A 6,000-nucleotide genomic window follows, 5' to 3' on the forward strand; every position below is an offset into this window, starting at 1 on the left:
TCATACTTTAACTCCTTGTTCCATAGCTAAAAGCTGACACCTTCTCCCTCAGGGTTTGTTATATTGCAAGCTGCAGGGTGACATCAATAGTGTTGGTATAAAAAACACACCCAGTACACACTGTAAGGTGGTTGGCATTAGCAAAGGCATTCAGCCATAGGAACCAATACCAAAGTTGACTGAGAAGCATGATGCAGTCTATGAACCCCTCAAATCCTGTCAAACCATCCAACCCATGCCAGCATCTACTATAATACTCTTGTGTCTTTCTCCATCACAACGTATGAATAAGGAAGGAAGAGGTGATGACAAACTTGGTAGTGGGATGGTGAATATTCAATTCTGAAAAGAAAAATCAAAGGAAGTATATGAATGTATGTGAACATTGACAAGTGTATTAATTTGATTTACCATCCATATTTTAAAATAAAATACTACAATTAGCTGTCATTTTTGATGGCACGGGGTCATCTGGTAAAATAATGATGATGATGTCCTATCACTGCTTTGCTTTACCTCAAAATAAGAGCAGGTAACTATACTATAACAATTACCAGTTGATGATGTTGACCAAATCAAGGGTAACTAAGCATCAGCACCACCATTTATAATTCAAGAAACACCTCAAGACAAACAAAGCAAATCTGGAATTGTTATCTCTCTGTAGATTTTAAAAAAGAAAAAAGAAATAACACACCTAAAACACAGCTTACTTTAGCAGACTACTTCTTGGACAGTTGCAATATTCCATTATTTTTTTCCAGCAATGGATATGTTTTTTAAAACAATTTGATCCCAACCGAGGCTTTAGGCCATCGTAGTGAAGGGATTACAAAGAAGGAAAAGAAGGATCCTATAAATTCAAAAAGTGATAATTGACAAAAATCCTGAAGGACTGAAACAAGACAATGGTTGGGAGTTCCAGAAAGCAGCAGTTTGAGGAAAGACGCTATCAGAATAAAAGGACTTATGACTAATTTCAATCTTTAAGCTGTTATCTACATTTATATTCCTATTATATACCATCCTATATATTCCTATTATATACCACCCTATATATTCCTATTATATACTATCCATCATCATCATTATTTAACGTCCATTGTCCATGCTGGCATGGGTTAGATGGTATCACTGGAGCTGGCAAAGTAGGGGAGGAGGCTGCACTAGACTCCAGTATGGTTTGGCATGTTTTCTACAGCTGGATGCCCTTCCTAATACCAACCACTTAAAATGTTCTGGGTGCTTTTATGTGGCATTGCACTGGCACTTTTACATGATATCACTTGGGCACTTTTATGTGTCACCACACAGGTGCTTTTACATGGCACTACCATGAGTGCTTTATACTTCTAGAAGGATCAGTCTTAACACTTCCATTGCAGAGTACAGGTCTTCTTGAGTACAGCAAAGTACCAGATATATCACTCCTTTGTCATCTTGCTTGAAAGCTTCAGTGTCCTGAGATCGTTCTTCAGTACTTCATCCTATGTCTTCCTGGGTTTTCCACTTCCACATGTTCCATCCACTTCATGAGATCATCCTTTCTGTATGGAGCCATCAGCACCCATTCACATCACATGACCAAACCAGTACAGTCTTCTCTTTTGCACACAGCAACCAATTCTTCTTATGCCTAACTTCTCTCTCAGAACACTGACACTCTATCAAACATATTATCATCATCATCATCATCGTTTAACATCCGCTTTCCATGCTAGCATGGGTTGGACGATTTGACTGAGGACTGGTGAAACCGGATGGCAACACCAAGCTCCAATCTAAATTTGGCAGAGTTTCTACAGCTGGATGCCCTTCCTAACGCCAACCATTCAGAGAGTGTAGTAGGTGCTTTTACGTGTCACCTGCACGAAGGCCAGTCAGGCGATACTGGCAACGGCCACGCTCGAAATGGTGTCTTTTATGTGCCACCCACACAAGCCAGTCCAGGGGCACTGGCAATGATCTCGCTCTAAAATCCTACGAAGGCCAGTCAGGAGGTACTGGCAACGGCCACGCTCAAAATGGTGCATCTTATGTGCCACCCGCACAAGAGCCAGTCCAGGGGCACTGGCAACGATCTTACTTGGCTTGCCGGGTCTTCTCACGCAAAGGTCTCGGTCAGTAGTCATCCACTTACATTATACATCCAGTAGAGCATACTAGCCACATTCCTTTCGAACCTTCGCATGTCCTCTGCATTCAGGGCCGAAGTCTCACTACCAGTAAAATGTATTTCTTTTCTCTTCTTGATTTATGTATTTGGGGTTGATTTATTTTCCACAACACACAACCACAATAATACAAAGAATAAGGATACAATAAGACTAAAACTAATAAAATTCAAGGCAGCGAGCTGGCAGGAACGTTAGCACGCCAGGTGAAATGCTTAGCGGTATTTCATCTGCTACTACATTCTGAGTTCAAATTCCGCCGAGGTCAACTTTGCCTTTCATCCTTTCGGGGTCGATTAAATAAGGACCAGTTACATACTGGGGTCAATATAATCGACTTAATCCATTTGTCTGTCCTTGTTTGTCCCCTCTGTGTGTAACCCCTTGTGGGCAGTAAAGAAATAATAAAACTAATAAAATTCAACCAACACACGCATGCAAACATACATACACACACAGACACACACACACAAACACACACATAACTTTTTACATTGGAAGCAACAATAGGAAGCAAATTAAACAGATACCAATACTATATCATCAGTGGTCATATATGTTATTGAGATGTAATATAATACAGAAAAATCAGTTGAAAATCTAAATTGCTTAAAAATATATACCCATTAAGAAGACTGAAGGATTGGTGTGATGGAAAATGTTTCCAGGCAAAAGAAGAAAGAAAGATATAGATGAATAAAGAGCGAGAATATTTATAGTCTTTAATACCATGGCTCTTGCAAAACATTACAATATTGGTTTTAATATACAGTTTCAGATCAAAATTCTTGAAAGACTAACTGAAATATGATGTGTGTGTTTGTGTGTGTGTGTGTGTGTGTGTGTGTGTGTGTGTGTGTGTGTGTGTGTGCGTGTGTGTGTGTGTGCATGCGTGTGTGTGTGTGTGTGTGTGCATGCATATATGTGTGGGGGGGCATAGGCAGCAACAGATATACATACACACACACGTACATACATTTACATTCACATACATATATATATATATATATATATATATACATACACACATACATATACATTTTCAGGGCAATTCATTGCACCTGGCTGCGAAGTATAGTGTTTTTTCAACATTTGGCATCTTTAAAGAAACTTTCCTAGGACAATATACCACAGCCTACAAGCATTTACCAACACACATACATCATGATAATATTTACATTACAGAACTGCATCTAACAAAAAATTTTGAGATGCATATATATAAGATGGTATTAAAAAGTTCCCAGACTAATTCTGTAGCCCACCAACAGATGGCAGCACACAGTGAGAGCTAGCAGTGACGTTCATGAGGCAGTGTGCCAAGTGACATCGCTGTGCTTACTTAACAAGTTATGGTAGTTGTATTTTTGTGATCACATGTATGCTGTAGTCTGTGATTTTCGTCATGAACAGGAAGTTGGAACAAAGAGCCAACATAAAATTTTGTGTTAAACTTGGGAAGTCAGATACAGAGACATTGAACATGCTTCGACAAGCTTATGGCAAAGAGGCAATGGATCATACGCAATGTTTCAAGTGGTAAGAGCACTTCAAAAGTGAAAGAACTCCCTGGAAGATAATGAGTGATCTAGAAGAGCTGCCACAAGCATCACCCCCAGAAATGTGGAGAAAATTCATCAGCTTGTGCATGAGGATCATTGGAGAACAATCAATGATGTTTTGAAGCATTTGAGGGAGGTCATTTGGCAAAAGTGACCGGATCTGTGGAGCATGACGAATTGGATAATTCACAACAATAATGCACCCTATCACCAAGCTCTCCTCATTTATGACTTTCTCACCAAAAATAATATGGTATCACTTCCATACCAATCCTATTCACTACATTTAGCACCTGCAGACTTCCATCTCTTCCCCAAGATGAAAATGCAGCTCAAAGGTTGCTGTTTTAACACTGTTGTCAAGATCCAGAGCGAATCTCAGAAGGTCCTTGACTTACTTACAGAAAACGACTTCTGGGCTGGCTTCCAAAAGTGGCAGGAATGCTGGGACTGGTGTATTGCTATGCAAGGTGACTATTTTGAAGGAGATGATATTAAAACTAAGATAGATAAGTTATTTTTTATTAAACATAACTAATCTGGGAATCTTTTGATACCACCTCATAATTGATCCTTCCATCATTTGCTTAACTGCAATATTCTGCTGTTGTTAATGAAAGCAGAATTACATATTTTAACATTATCATTTTCTGTGATACCAATTATTTTTATCACTACCCATTAATACTTATCATTGTCCCTCTCCATGCACGTTTTACAGTGATCACTCTTCTCTGCTACAAAATTATCTCTCCCTTTTCATTGAACCATTTCTTTTTGACTTGCTCCTATCACCATATATCTCTCACTCTTTCCATGCACAATATCTTACCTCACACACTTTCAAACTATCCATCCATTATTTCCCTTTCTTTCATCCTCCCCTGGTCAATAGTATTATTATTTCTATTATTGTTACTATTCTTCACCTTACAGATATTTCATCACTGTTATCACCCCTTGCCTTGCTTCTAAAATGTTAGTAGCCATATAGCCCATCTATAGCAAGAAACCTGTTCTGCTCCTGCTCCTACTCTCATACTTTAGCCATTCATCTCCTAGTATAATGCTGCCCCTTCTTGGGGACCATAGCCTTGGAAGCTGCATGGCAACTGCACTAGAATTGGCATGAAAAATTGCGCCCTTTACACTTTGTAAGGATGTTGGCACTAGAAAGGGCATCCAGCCATAGAAACTATGCTAAGGTTGACAGTGACGGATGATGCAGTTCCTTGGGCTCATCACATCTTGCAAAACCATCCATCCCAAACTAGCATGGAAGATGGGAATTATATTGCTGTTGTTGTTGTTGCTGCTGCTGCTGCTATTACTACTACTACTACTACTACTACTACTACCATTACTACTACTACTTCTACTTGCATTATCATCATTATCATTACAAATATTATTATTATATCATAAATGATGAGCTGGCAGAATCATTAGCACACCAGACAAAATGCTAAATGGCAATCCATCCATCTTTACATTCTGAGTTCAAATTTCACCAAGGTTGACTCTTCCTTTAATCCTTTCATGACTGAAATAAGTTGATGAAATAAGTGGTCAGTCAAGCACTGGGGGTCAATCCAACTGGCTAGCCCCTCCCGCAAAATTTCAAGCCTTGTGCCTCTAATAGGAAGGATTATTATCAATATATCATGGAAGAGCCATCTTAATCATCGAAAAAACAACAAAAAAGAAAACCGTTATGTTGACTTTACCTTTGTATCTTCTGGCGTAGCACTTTTGTGACAACACTGTGACCTAATCATTTAAAACAGATCCACTCCAAATGTCTGAAACTTTTTTTAATGAATTTTCTCCCAAACAACATTTAGGGCCACTTTAGCATAAGAGATTACAAAGAAAGAAAAGAAAAGGCTTCCAAATTCGAAAGATGATGGTTGACTGAAAGCTTAAAGAACTGAACATCAAAGACCAGAAGAAAACAAGACAATGTTGGTGAGTAACCAGGGAGCAGTAGTTCAAGGAAAAAGCTGCCATCATCATCATAATCATCCTTTAAGGTCTTTTTTTCATGCTGGCATGGGTTGGATGGTCTGACCAGAGCTGACAAGCTGCACCAGGTTCCAGTCTGATTTGGCTTGGTTTTGACAGTTAGATGCCCTTCTTAATGCCAACTCCTTTACAGTATTTGCTGGGTGCTTTTAACACCAGACTTTTAGAATTAAAGGACTTATGACGAACAAGAAACTCAACTGAGAAATGATGCACCTTGGAAGAAAAGTGGGTGACAA

General features: G+C 39.0%; 1 long non-coding RNA gene across 1 annotated transcript in view; it reads left to right on the forward strand.

Annotated features, from left to right (window-relative positions):
• LOC128249279 (uncharacterized) overlaps positions 1 to 6,000 on the forward strand; it is a 110,664-nt gene that overhangs the window by 91,286 nt on the left and 13,378 nt on the right. Inside the window, exon 3 of the long non-coding RNA XR_016244183.1 lies at positions 5,581 to 5,704. This is a non-coding gene — a long non-coding RNA (uncharacterized LOC128249279). The remainder of the gene's footprint in view (positions 1 to 5,580; positions 5,705 to 6,000) is intronic.

The sequence above is a fragment of the Octopus bimaculoides genome, chromosome 1 (assembly GCF_046866305.1).
Source record: "Octopus bimaculoides isolate indiv1 chromosome 1, ASM4686630v1, whole genome shotgun sequence".
Taxonomy (NCBI): Eukaryota; Metazoa; Mollusca; class Cephalopoda; order Octopoda; family Octopodidae; genus Octopus; species Octopus bimaculoides.